At 43.6% G+C, this 14,777-nt stretch overlaps 1 non-coding gene across 1 annotated transcript; it reads left to right on the top strand.

The window, feature by feature from the left end:
* The first annotated feature begins 5,921 nt into the window (after positions 1-5,921).
* On the top strand, positions 5,922-6,028 carry LOC139179830 (U6 spliceosomal RNA). Its single transcript, XR_011564185.1, has one exon. It is a non-coding gene; the product is annotated as a U6 spliceosomal RNA (small nuclear RNA).
* The last annotated feature ends 8,749 nt before the right edge of the window (positions 6,029-14,777 follow it).

Genomic DNA, 14,777 nt, shown 5'->3' on the forward strand with positions numbered 1-14,777 from the left:
ACGTATATATCCCCTTACCCTCTTGAGCCTCCTTCGCCCCACATTCCACCTCTTTAGGTCATCACAGAGCTCCAGGTTGGGCTCCCTGTGCTATATAGCAGCCTCCCACAAGTTATGAGCATACATGGGGCTTCCTTGGTGGTGCAAATGGTAAAGAATCTGCCTGCAATGAAGGAGACTCAGGTTTGATCCCTGGATTGGGAAGATCTCCTGGAGATGGGAATGGCAACCCACTCCAGTATTTTTGCCTGGGAAATCCCATGGACAGAGGAGCCTGGTGGGCTGCAGTCCATGGGCTCTCAGAGTCAGACAAATCTGAGTGACTTTGAGAGTGAGTGAGTGTATATACATCAATGCTACCTTCTCAATTTGTCCTAGCCTTTCCTTCCCCCGCTGTGTCCACAAGTCCATTCCCTACATCTGCATCTCCATTTCTTCTCTGTAAATAGGTTCATCAGTACTGTTTTCCTAGATTCTGTATATATGTGTGGTGCATGCATCCTGAGTCACTTTGGTTGTGACTTTGGTCATATAGACCCCATAGATTGTAGCCTGCCATAATGCATATCATACATGCATTAATATACAATATTTGTTTTGCTCTTTCTGACTTTCTCACTTGCTGTCTTTACTCCTTCTCTACATCTATCCTTGGAGGCCCACCTTCTCCAAGAAGCTTGAGTGTTCAACCCTCAGGGATTTTTGTCTCAGCTGCATTCCCGAAGCCATTATCATACAGACCCCCAAACTCAGCACTGAACATATGCTCTTCAGGACTAGTTCTCTGATGAGATGTCAGCCCCTGGAGAATCAAGCTGGAATCCCACATCCTACTGAATCTATGCTCCTGCTAGTAGATCCATGCATGTTAGCTGTGACTTTTCTGGGAAAGAGTAGGCAAAACTAGGGTTAAACACAGCCAGTCATTGGAATCCAAAAGGAAAGGGGGAAGGAATGGGAATTAATTGTCTTCCAGTGTTGGAAGTTTTCGCTGTTGTTTCAAGATCCGCGTACAGTAGCATATTCATGTTGCTCTAGGATTAGCACAAGGTAAAAGAACAAACAGAAGCCTTCCTTTGTGCTATTTTAGGAACAAGGAAAATAAAACAATACCTTCCAAATGGAGGAACAGCCTAGCTTTCTGTGACACAAGAAGGGGCTCATAACACCTCGGTTGTAACCATTTCAAATGGAATCCTATTACAGTGCAGAGGATATTTATCAGTGTATTTGAGGAACCCTTTCTCCTAAGTCCCCCCAGGGGGAGATCCACAGGCCCAGGCAGGCTCCTCTCAAACTCTCCTATTCCACCCTGGCAGGTCCCAGGGACTCCCCCGCCCCACCACCTCTCCTCTTGGTAATTGTCACCACCACCCCAAGCTGTCAAGTTTCTCACCCCTTCCTGAGGGGCTCTGGAAACTGGTCTCTTTATGCCCACCTGTTGGACTGCACCTCACAGGCCTACAAAGCCTGCATTTGCCCAGCTTCAAGACTGAGGAAAGCCTGGATTGAGCAACAGAGGGCTTCCCCGGTGGATCAGCGGTGAAGAATCCACTAGCAATGCAGGAGACACAGGAGATGGGGGTTCGATCCCTGCACCAGGAAGATCCCCTGGAGAAGGGAATGGCAAACCCACTCCAGTGTTCTTGACCAGAGAATCCCATGAACAGAGGAGCCTGCCAGGCTACAGCCCATAAAGTTGCAAAGAGTCAGGCCTGACTGAAGTGCCTTAGCATGCACACATGGATCAGGCAACAGAGACTTCAGTGGTTTAACATATGGGGAGCTTCTGTGCCTGAAGCAAAGTCCTGGAGCGACCTCCCACCCTGTGCAGCATACACCTTCAGGACGTGGCAGCAGTCTTTGCTCCTGGTGGAGGGGGAGATTGCCAGTTATAGGGGAGTTGATGTCAGATGGGCTCATTGATTACCAGGGAAACCAACAGAAGAGCACACACCTCACCGCCCCTTTGATAAGAAAAATCACTAGCTGGCGCCCAAGGCAAGTATATAGGAAGGCAGGAGTAAGTGTAAATGAAGCAGGCACTGGTCGGGCAAGGGACGGACAGAGAGTAAGGGAACAGCCTTCTTGAGTGGGCTAGTCAGCCACCACCCTTCCTGGTTGTCCCTGAAAAAAAGCTTGTAGACCCTCATTTTAAGACTTTAATGCCCATGATGACAAGAGGAAAGACAAAAATGGGGAATTACATGCGTATGTGTGTGTGTCCAGTGGCTAAGCTGTGTCTGACTCTTTGCAACCCCATGGACTGTAGCTTGCCAGGCTCCTCTGTCCATGGAACGTTCCAGACAATAATACTGGAGTGGGTTGTCATTTCCTCCTCCAGGGTATCTTCCTGACCCAGGGATCAAACCTGTATCTCCTGCATTGGTAGGTGGATTGTTTACCACTTGAGCCACCTTTGAAGCCTGAGGAAATATACAGAGTACAAATCTAACAGTCTTGAGTTTGGTCCAGAGCATCTGATGATCTGGTTGAAATAACTGGAAATTTCATTTATGTCAACATTGGATGTTGTAAGCAGATAGGGGAGGGGGTCCCTGGAGAAAGATAATCAAGCTTGACCTCATTTTGGTCCAAGACATTTTGTGATCTAAGCCTGGCCACAATGCTTGCCCTTAGACAGGTCTCAGTAATTAATGATCTTAAGGGAAGAAAGGACTGCAGGCACGAAGGGAAAGCAGTCAAGAAACAATGGGTGTAGGGCTCCCTTGGTGGTCCAGTGGCTAAGACTCCAAGCTCCCAATGCAGAGGGGCTGGGGTTCCATCCCTGGTCAGGGAACTAGATCCTGCATGCCACAACGAAGAGTTTACATGCCCCAACTAAAGATCCTGCATGCTGTATGATGTGGCCATTGAAAAAGATTGGTCCACATTAAAAAGTATATACCTTAAAATTTTTTAATAGAGAAATAGAGGTGAGCAAGAAATAATCAACACAGCAACAGGCCTGTTTTTGTTCTTCATTTGTCTTTAGCTCTGGGGTAAAACCATCAGTTGTGGGGGCAAGGCTAAGCAGAAATTTCTAGCCAGAGTTTTGGAATTTAAGTCCAAGATTATATATATATATATATATATATATATATATATATATATATATATATATAAAATATACCATTCAGCCTCCCAAATAGGTGGCATAAAGTTGGGTTGTGCCGCCAAATGTGCACAGAACATAGAATTCCTATGGTTCTTTGTTAGTAGGGACTATGAATTTACATTTCAAAGCATCCATGTCTGAACAAACTGGCTTCTAATGTAGTTTGCTGTAAAAAGCCAAACTATTTAGTACAAAGGGTTATACTCATGCACATACATATAGACTACATATGCACATGTGTATATTTTTTAAGAATTTTTTTGATGTGGACCATTTTTAAATTTGTTTGTTGAATTTGTTACAATATTGCTTCTGTTTTTCATTTTGGTTTTTGAGCAGTGAGGCATTTGGGATCTTAGTCCCCCCATCAGGGATTGAACCTGCAGCCCCTGCATTGGAAGGCACAGTCTTAACCATGGCACCACCAGGGAAGTCCCTTTTGTTTAACTCTTAAGTAAAAACAAGAAGCCATTTGGCCACAGTCTAAATAGTCAGGGAAAGAAATAAGTAGAATTACTCCTGTTGGAAATGCCACATTAATTTATTATGCATAGCATGATCAAACAAGAGGCCACAAGACAGAACAAGCAGACTATGCTCTTTCAGAGGTAAAAGAGAAATGCAAAGATGCTAAGTCGTGGTCCTTCCTGAGAATTAAATTTGCCCCCAGGATTCTTAGCAATTAGGTCTTTTCATCTTGGAGGTATCAGAGGCAAGGAAGGGCGCACAGCACCAAATCCATGGCACAGAGTTCAACACACAGTATTCTACCTGGGGACGTGGAATCAAAAACCCAGCACTGAGAAGGAGTCAGGCACAGACACAAGATTTATGGAGGCCATGCAGGGAAAGAAAATATATGGGTTACATATCATACCACTCTGGATGCAACCATTTTTCACACAGCAGAAACTGAGAGAGAAGATAAGGGAGAAAGACACAGAAAAGTGGGGAGGGGCTTTCCCTGGTGGTCCAGTGGTTAAAAATCTGCCTTCCAATGCAGGAGACGAGGGTTTGATCCCTGGTGGGGGAACTAAGATGCCACAAGCCACAGGGCAATTAAGTTTGCAAGTCACAACTACTGAGCTCGGGAGCCACATCTAGAGAGAAGCCCGCACCCCACAATGAAAGATCCCACATGCTGCAATTGAGACCCACCAAGGCGATGGAAAGCTGGAATCAAAATTGCCGGGAGAAATATCAATAACCTCAGATATGCAGATGACACCACCCTTATGGCAGAAAGTGAAGAGGAACTAAAAAGCCTCTTGATGAAAGTGAAAGAGGAGAGTGAAAAAGTTGGCTTAAAGCTCAACATTCAGAAAACTAAGATCATGGCATCTGGTCCCATCACTTCATGGGAAATAGATGGGGAAACAGTGGAAACAGTGTCAGACTTTATTTTTTTAGGGTCCAGAATCACTGAAGATGGTGACTGCAGCCATGAAATTAAAAGAGGCTTACTCCTTGGAAGAAAAGTTATGACGAAACTAGATAGCATATTGAAAAGCAGAGACATTACTTTGCCAACAAAGGTCTGTCTAGTCAAGACTATGGTTTTTCCAGTGGTCATGTATGGATGTGAGAGTTGGACTGTGAAGAAAGCTGAGCGCCAAAGAATTGATGCTTTTGAACTGTGCTGTTGGAGAAGAATCCTGAGAGTCCCTTGGACTGCAAGGAGATCCAACCAGTCCATTCTAAAGGAGATCAGTCCTGGGTGTTCTTTGGAAGGAATGATGCGAAAGCTGAAACTCCAGTACTTTGGCCACCTCATGCGAAGAGTTGACTCATTGGGAAAGACTCTGATGCTGGGAGGGATTAGGGGCAGGAGGAAAAGGGGACAACAGAATGAGATGGCTGAATGCCGTCACTGACTCGATGGATGTGAGTTTGAGTGAACTCCGGGAGTTGGTGATGGACAGGGAGGCCTGGTGTGCTGCGATTCATGGGGCTGCAAAGAGTCGGACACAACTGAGCTACTGAACTGAAGTGAACTGAACTGAACTGAAAGGTGATGGCACCCCACTCCAGTACTCTTGCCTGGAAAATCCCATTGGTGGAGGAGCCTGGTGGGCTGCAGTCCATGGGATCGCAAAGAGTCAGACACGTCTGAGCGACTTCACTTTGACTTTTCACTTTCATACATTGGAGAAGGAAATGGCAACCCACCCCAGTGTTCTTGCCTGGAGAATCCCAGGGACAAGGGGACCTGGTGGGCTGCCATCTATGGGGTCGCACAGAGTTGGACATGACTGAAGCGACTTAGCAGCAGCAGCAGCAGCATAGCCATAAATATAATTTAAAATATTAAAAAAAAGAAAAGTGGGGCAAGTAAAGGTAAAATCAAGAAAGAGAAGGATGGAGCCTCCTCCTGGCCACCTGGCTGACCCCTCGTCAGCAACTCAGCAGCCACTCAACATCAGCACTCTCTCAGTATCCCTGCTGTCTCCATGGTGATTTAATGTGATTCTGATGGATGTGACTAGTTCATGAACGCTTCCTGGACCTGGGCACTGTTGGTGCTAACTCCATTTTCCAGATGAGAAAACAGTGCTTCCAAGATTGTTAACAACTTGTCCCAAATCACCGAGTTGCTAAAATTGTGGGATCAGGCCATTGAACCTAGGCTGTTTCAGGCCCAAACGTGTGCTCTTGGTGAGCAAAGTAAAAAATAAGATGGTGTTTAATGGAGGAGAACATGAACATGTATTGAGTACTTAATATATACGTGGCATGTGATCCTCACAACAGTCCTGCAAGGGAGGTATCATTCCCATTTCATAGATGAAGAAATTGAGGCTCAGTGCTCACTTTGGCAGCACATATACTTAAATTGGAATGATACAAAGAAGATTAGCATGGCCCCTGCTCAAGGATGACATGCAAATTGGTGAAGCATTTCATGTTTTTATGGCAGAAACCATCACAACATTGTAAAGCGATTTTCCTGCAATTAAAAAATAAAGTTAAAAAAGTATGAATAAAACAGGGAAATGTCTTTAAAAGTTAAGGCTCAGAGAGGTTATGTAACTTATCTAAAGTTGCACTGCAAAGCCCCGGTCTGGGGCACTTCACCTCCTCTGTGTCTATGCTGAGAGTTTTGTACTTTCTCTCTGAAATAAATCCTGTTTGCTTGCTACCATGAAAAAGAAAAAAGCCAGGTCTCTCAGACTGCAAAGCCCAGATTCTATTCGTTAAAAATATATATTGTTGTTTTGCTCCTAAATTTTATTTATTTATCATTATTTATTTGGCTTCTTCAGGTCTTCACTGTGGCATGTGGAATCTAGTTTCCTGACCAGGGATCAAACCCAGGCTCCCTACATTGGGACTAGTGTCTTAGCCACTGGACCACCAGGGAAGTCCCCCATATTCTTTCTTATTCTTTCTTCCAGATAGAATTCGCAGGAATTTCATGGATGGAACTAAGTAATTAAAAGTCTCTCCTTTAGATATTTTTAGTTCTGCATATCCAAACCAAACACCTAGTGTATTTGTCAGAATTTGAAAGAAGTCTATTAAAGACTGCTTGCAAGTAAACCACTGTGTAAACTATGTTTTATAAGTCCTTATGTTTTAATTATTTAGGTTTTCTAAAGTTTGAAGGAAAACAAAGGAGACAGAAACCAGTTTTTAATGATTTGGAATTAGGATTCATGAATACACCGGATTCTTTCTTGGTACTGGGGGAAAGCAGAGAGTAAATGTGGTAGGGAACTATGAGGGTCCAGAGATTCAGACTTGAGCCTGGAATAGACATTAAAGAGGTATTTCAGGGACTTCCCTGGTGGTCCAGTGGCTAAGACTCTGTGCTCCCAATGCAGTGGGTGTGGGCTCGATCCCTGGTCAGGGAACTAGATCCCACATGGACAAGGAAGATTGATCTTATGTGCTGCAACTAAGACCTGGTGCAGTGAAATAAATACTCAATAAATTAAATATTTAAAAGAAATCTCAATTATTAAAAAAAAAAGATGCAATTCTAATTTATTTTAGAAACAGCTTGAGTGTCTGCTAGTCAACAGTAGAGCTAAGGCCAGAACCTGGGGTTTCCCAATTCTTAAACCATTGTTTTTTCTTAGACATGAACCATGAATTGCTTTAGAGAATACTCCTTTCTCCTCCTCTCTTAATCCAGAATGGGGGGGGGGGGCGGGGGGCAGTGAGAAAGCTTAAAGACTTAAAAAAACAATCAGGACATTAAGAATCAAGTTATCCTGGAAGGAGATCAAGACAGTAACCACAGAGGCTGGAGTTAAGGGGAGGAGAACCAGGCAAGATAAGGTCTTAATCTAAAGCAATTAGAGTAAGCAGGCAAGCTTTTGTTACTGTTACTTTTGAACGCTGTGAACAGAAAGCTTTTTGAAATCCTTGGCTAAATCAAAACCTGGAAAGTGAGGACTTCTAACCTTTGAGAAAAAAAAAGCTGAGCGTGAGACAAAAAGGTATTTGTTTTTATACTTAACTTGGTAGGGAAAAGGAAAGAAAAAACAAGATGTCAGTTCAGCTGGGTCCCAATTCCAGCCCTGGGAAGCCCAAAGCCAACCCCTCTTGGTTTTATTTTTAAGAATAGCATTTTTCCCTCCCTTGGCCAAGTTCAGTGTGTAGGATGTTAGTTCCCTTACCAAGGATCAAACCTTCACCCCCTGAAAGCGTGAAGTCTTAACCACTGGATTGCCAGGGAAGTTCTACCCTCCCCACCTTGGTTTTGTAAATAGTCCTGAAGGGCTTTCTTGGTTTCTAGACTACTGAGATCTTGCTTCCGTGTGTAAATTGAGTCCAATTTCCTAAAGAGATGGAAGTCAGGCTTTACATCCCAGTAATAGGGAAGAAATTTGATTGGGAATGGCTGGGTTACCATCTAACACTGACATGTCATTTTCCCCTGACCAGGCTCAACTTCCATGCGTCCGGCTGGCTTTTCTTTCATGGTCTTATTTCTTTCCTTTCTGCCCTCTGCCCCTACTCCCCTCTCCTTGCAGGAGCAGAAACAAGAAACTCTTCCTCTAATCTCCAGCCTGGCAGGTTTTCCCTCCCCTGGAGTCCAGGTGCCTGTAGCATTAGCTCCTCAGTGGCTTTCCCCCAAGGAGACAGCTCCCTCCTTCCTCTTCCCAAAAAGGAATCATGGGGCCAGCTGTTAAGATTTCAAACAATTATTTTTTTCACGTCTTTACTCAACATGGGAAAATCTCTGAAGTTTAAGGTGGCACCTGGCTGTCCTGTAGTGCTTGTATTTTTTTCAAGGCTTTGTTCTGTCTGGAATTTTATTATAATAACTAATGATGGAATTTCTTTAATGGTCCAGTGGTTAAGATTCTGAGCTTCCAATGCAGGGGGGTCACAGGTTCAATCCATGGTCAGGAAATTAAGATCCCACATGCCACATGGTGTGGCCAAAAAGCAAAACAAACAAACAACCACTACAACAAAAAACTAATGGGAATGAACATACCTTGATGTTTACATAATTTTAATAAATCATCTTCAAAATGATAAAACATTAGTAATCAAATAGAGATTCACTCAGTCATATCCAACTCTTTGGGACCCCACAGACTGTAGCCCGCGAGGCTCCTCTGTCCATAGGATTTTCCCAGGCAAGAATATTAGAATGTGTTGTCATTTCCTCTCCCAGGGGAATCTTCGCGACCCAGGGATCAAACCCATGTCTCCAGTATTGGCAGGTGGATTCTTTACCACTGAGCCACATGGGAAGGCTAGCTTCTATCAATGATTCACACCAAAAGGTGGTTCAATGAAGCAGCTATGATGAGGCAGTACTAGAATTCAAAGGGGAATCAGGTACCCTTGAAACTCAAACCTAATAATAGTAGAAAACATCACCCACTCACAGCAATATACACAGATTTGAAACTGTTTCTTTGAGAATGTTTCTGTTTGGGGGGATAATTCTCTTATTTGAAGGCTCGAAGTAATGACAGGCAGAGAAGATGCCTCAGTGACCTGATAGCCATGCCCTGGAGAGACAGCTGAGAGAGGGGTCCCCAACCTCCGGGATCTAATACCTGATGATCTGAGGTGGAGCTGATGCAATAATAATAGAAATAAAGTACACAATAAATGTAATGCACTTGAATCATCCTGAAACCATCCCCACTTCTCCAATTCGTGGGGAAAATCTCCTTTCATAAAACTGGTCCCTGGTGCCAAAAAGTTTAGGGATATTCAAAGGAATGTTCCTTGTCCTTCACACCCACGCTGTTTGTCTAACTGCCCCATCTCACAAAGCTTTAACCTCCCCTAGCATCACACGCCTCTTCCCACGTTGAGGGGCAGGGTGCACACCAATGTTCAGGCCTCAGGTCCTCCCTGGGCGCTGGTGATCTGTCCTTCTCATCCTGGCTCTGTAAGGCACTCCCCTAAGTTTTTCCTGCTCCCCTGTTTCTCTAGTTCCTCCTGAATCTTCCTAGATAAACCTGTCTAAATGATGCAAGAACTTTCTATCTAATGAATCTGTGATTTTCTCCACTTTAATCACACCTGGGCTGTGTCTACCACACTCTCTCCACAGCTGCACTTGTCGTATCTGTTTCGTTTTCAGCTTTCTATTTTACACTGGAGTACAGCCGATTAACAATGTTGTGATGGCTTCAGGTGGACAGCAAAGGGACTCAGATGTATGTATTCATGTGTCCATTCTCCCCCAAGCCCCTCTCCCACCCAGGCTGCCACATAACATTAAGCAGAGTTCCCTGTGCTGTACAGTAGGTCCTTCATTATCCATTTTATTGTCAGATTTTATTTACTCCTTACTTTCTTTATGTCCCCTAAATGAATTTCCTCAAAATCCAGTTCCTCTCCTCTCAGGCCCCATAGCTAGTATTTCATTTTCACAATCACCTTGCCTCATGTAGGAGTGTGGTGGGCGGGGGGCGGGTGGCAAACTGGCCCAGTGGAGGGAGGGGGCCTTAGCCACCCGCAGTCTGTGGCCTGAACAGCCACAAGGCTCCCCCAGTGGCAGAGTGGTACAGACTCTGCCTGCCAAGGCAGGAGATGCAGTAGACTCGGGTTCGATCCCTGGGTCTGAAAGATCACCTGGAGTAGGAAATGACAACCCACTGCAGTATTCTTGCCTGGAAAATTCCATGGAAAGGAGGAGCCTGGCAGGCTACAGTCCATGGGGTTGCAAAGAGTCAGCCAAGACTGAGCACGCACGCATATCATAGACACCAATGTTGAGTCAAACATCCCAGCTCACTTTTGGAGGGTTTAATTATGCCTTAATGCTCCTTATCATAATTAAGCAGAAATAGTGATTCTAATTAGCATATTTACAGAAATCACACAAGTATGCTTCCCTGGTGGCTCAGATGGTAAAGAACCCACCTGCAATGCAGGAGACCCAGGTTCAATCCCTGGGTCAGAAGATCCCCTGGAGGAGGAAATGGCAACCCACTCCAGTATTCTTGCCTGGAGAATTCCATGGACAGAGAAGCCTGGCAGGCTACAGTCCACAGGGTCGCAAAGAGTCAGACATGACTGAGCAAATAACACACAACTAGGTCCATATAATCGCACACTTCACCTACTCGTAGCTTAATGGTGTTCCATCCGTGTTTACTTTGCCCTGGTTTCCCTTTCAGCTTGAATGAGCACAACTTTTGAAGTCTTTAATTTATGACTGTTTTAACTTAAGCAAGCCCTGCTAGAGGGTGACAGATGGTAAATGTCAAAAACCCAGAGAGAGGGTTTCTGTTTAGCCTTTGATTTTTGTTTTGTTTTTTAAGCCAGAGAAATGTCCGATTGTGCTCATAGTTTGTCGGAGAAGGCAATGGCAACCCACTCCAGTGTTCTTGCCTGGAGAACCCCAGGGACAGGGGAGCCTGGTAGGCTGCTGTCTATGGGGTCACACAGAGTCAGACACGACTGAAGAGACTTAGCAGCAGCAGCAGCAGAAGGAGAAAATTATTTCTGTTCTCAAAACACTATAATAATAACAAAAGTAAAACAAAGAACATGGACTTCCCTGGTGGTCTAGTGATTAAGAATCTGCCTGCCAATGCAGGGGACGCTGGGTCAATCCCTGGTCCAGGAAGATTCCATATGCCCATGTGCCACAACCACTGAGCCAGAGCTCTAGAGTCTGTGCTCTGCAACAAGAGAAGCCATCTCAATAAGAATCCTGAGCACAGAAGGTAAAGAATAGCCCCTGTTCACTGCAACTACAGAATGCCCAAGGGCAGTAACGAAGACCCTATGTAACCAAAAATGAGTAAATAAATAAATCCTTCAAAAAAATCATCATCACCATGATGGCACTGATAATGGTGGCAGTGATTATAGCAGCCACCAACCCAGAGGTACTTGTATGTGCCAGGCACTGTCTCAGGAAGTATTCCTACCTTATTATTTTTTGAGGGGGGTTATACAGTGAGGCATGTGGGATCTTAGTTCCCCCTACCGGGATCGAACCTGCACCACTTACATTGGAAGCTCAGAGTCTTAACCACTGGACCACCAGGAAAGTCCCGTTCCGACATTACTTTATTTAACCTTCATAATAACTTTAAAAGGTAATCGAAACTGCTTCCATTTTACAGAAGAGAAAACTGAAGGTAAGATAAACTGATAAATTTTTCCACTACTACTGTGAAGACATAAGCAGTAAGACCCAGGGTCAGAATTTGAATCCAGGACTCTCCAGCTTCAGGCCACACAGTGAGCTTCTCTATCCTGTGTCGCCACCTCTCCTGCCATATCATTATACAGTTATTCCACAACTGCAGTTAGTTTGTTCATAACAATATACGTTCTTAAAAACAGTACCCTGTTCTACCTATCTAAAACACAGAAACAATTTCCATTATGTAGGGGTAAACTACAGATTTTATCAATTATCAAAACTTCAGCCATTCCTAAAGAATTGGGAAATGAAAGTCTTTTTTTTTTTTTTTTGGAAAGTCTATTTTTTAATTGCCCAAAATGAAAGTCTTGTTTTTTTGTATGTAAAATCCGTAAGGGTTTTTATGTGGTTGTAGCCTAAGGGAAGAGATACTGCTACGTTGAGAAGCCATTAAAGGTTTAATTTTTTTTTCCTTAAGAGATTAGGGAAGCTTTGCTCGGTAAATTGGTTTGCTTAAATTGTTTGTGAAAATTTAAAAATTCCCCAAGTTCCTCCAAGCAGAATCAGTTAGTTTCTTATCCTTGTTTCAACTGCTCTTTCTTTGTGCATGTTTCTCTTACAGGATAGTACTTCATATTCAGTGTGGTAACTATCTGTTTGTGTCCTGGGCCATAGGCTAGACTCCCAGAAAGTGGGGTTAAGACCATTGTACCCTTAGCAGCTAGCACATAACAGTATTTAATACATATTTACTGATTTAGTGAGTGAGTGTAAGTAGTAGAGTAAGAAGACATTTTACTTTTATATAATCGATGGCTCATTACAAGATTAGTGTTCAGTGTTTTGTGTGAATCCTGGCAACCCACTCCAGTACTCTTGCCTGGAGAATCCCCATGGTCAGAGGAGCCTGGTGAGCTACAGGCCATGGGGCTGAAAAGAGTTGGACACGACTCAGCAACTAAGCACAGCACAGTGCGGATCTCACTTAAAATGGACATTCAAGGAATTCCCTGGTGGTCCAGTGGTTAGGACTCCACACTTTCACTGCCAAGAGCAGGAGTTCAATCCCTGGTCAGGGAACTAAGAGCCCAAGTCACACGGGGTGGCCAAAAAAATAAAATAAATAAAATAAGATGGACATTCATTTCATTTTTCTGAGTTTATATGGAATGAAATCTATTTTTGCTGGAAGAGATCTTGTTTAACACCACTGGTAATAAAGAATACATGATAATAAAAAAGCATTTTCAGGGGAGAAAATTTGGGCATGAATGCTCGTAACTATATACATAAATAAACATCATTAATTCTGAAAAGTACAAAATATTTGACCCATTAACAGAATAGATAATAATGAAAACTGATGACTTTTCTGTTAAGTAAACAAAAACTTTGTTCCCTTTACCCAAAGCCATTTGAGATTTTTTAAATGGCAAATGATGAAAAAAAAATTAAATGCTTTTGTTTGCATATATTGAAATAACCAAACATCTTTTGTCTTTTATTCTGTGAATTACATGGACTGATTTTTTAATATTATGCCAACCTTACTCTCCTTGGATACATCCCACTTGGTCATCATGTATTATTCCTTTTTTATATCTTACCAGGTTTAATTTGCAATTTTTTCTTTAATAGAAAAACTGAAATTTACTATAACAAACTACTCCCTAAAGAAATGAAATACTAAGCAACAATGTGGCAACTTTCTTGTATCAGAACTATTCATCATCTTAAAATATGTGTGTGTTAGTTGCTTGCCGAGGTCCAGCCCCGGCTGATCCAGGGAGTTCGAAGCGGGGACGGTGTCGGCGAGGATAAGGATACAATAGCTTCAATTAGATATTAATCAGAGATGTAAAGAGTAACAGAATGAGGATAGCTCAGTAGGAAAATTCAGTGGAGAAAAGAGGCTGAGTAGCTTGGTTTACGCGGGAGACCAATAAAACTTCAAGACGAGAAGCTTGCACCACTTACGTAGGCCACAGGCATTCTTCCGTTCTCCCAAAGGAGAGGAGACACTGAGGCCTCCCCGGTCGGATCTTAGAAGCCTAGGCATAATTAGTAAGCATGGCGGGTTCTGAGCTCCATATGGAGACTCAGCCAGAGTTTGAGAGAGAGAGCGACATGGGGAGACCAGTATTTCGAGAAACTGATCCCAATTCTCTATTTTCCAGGGTCTGTTTTTATACACTGAGGTGTTATACAAAAGTCATGTGGGGTCAGCAGTCCTGACTTTTATCAAAGTCAGGTGCTTCATACAAATGTATACAGAGGTCTTAGGGGTGTTACATCATCTTCTGGCCAGGGGGCCTGCTGACGATTTATGACCCTCTCCTTGTGACAGCGGTCAGTCAACCAGGACACTTATTTCTCCAGGGGTGATTATTCTTCAAAAAGACTCCACCTTCTGAAGGTACCAGATAAAGTTACATTCCTATAGGGTGAGGGTGTAGTGGGTTTTAATTAAGGAAAGAATTTACTTAGCCTAAGGTCTAACATGATTAATATCAAAGGTTAATACTTATTTCTTCTATATATTCATTAATGTGTGTAAGGGCAGGGAATGTGGAGACTTAGCAACAAACATTGGCTCAACAAATGAAAAACCCTTCAGCAATACAATTTCTAATCAGCCCACTATACTTATACTAATGGTTTTCTAACTTTTCTAAGGAACCTGTTTTTAGAAGGTTTAAAGCATCTTGTGCCTCTCACGGTTGGGAGGCTGTGAGCAATCACATGTGGCCCGACAAGCCTGTCAGGCAGGCTAGAGAACCTTCAGAGGAGTTTGTAGGTTAAAACACCCTTGTCGCACCCAGGAGTTTTTGTTAACTGGAGCTCTAAGTTAACTCCTTCTCCAAACGAGGTGGTGGGGGACAGCCCCCCATAAAGTCAGAGGTGTAGGTGAGAGTACAAAGTAGTAAAGTAGGCAGGCTCTGGTTATGAGGGTAGATGCTCGAGGATTTCCAGGGGGACTCCTGGGGCTCGATCCCGCCTTTGCGTATGTCGAGCCTCCTTCCTCATGACCTTTGCCACGGCTGGAGTGCCTCACGCTGGCCTCCAACAGTTGCT

Source organism: Bos indicus, chromosome 25 (assembly GCF_029378745.1).
Source record: "Bos indicus isolate NIAB-ARS_2022 breed Sahiwal x Tharparkar chromosome 25, NIAB-ARS_B.indTharparkar_mat_pri_1.0, whole genome shotgun sequence".
NCBI classification, from domain to species: Eukaryota; Metazoa; Chordata; class Mammalia; order Artiodactyla; family Bovidae; genus Bos; species Bos indicus.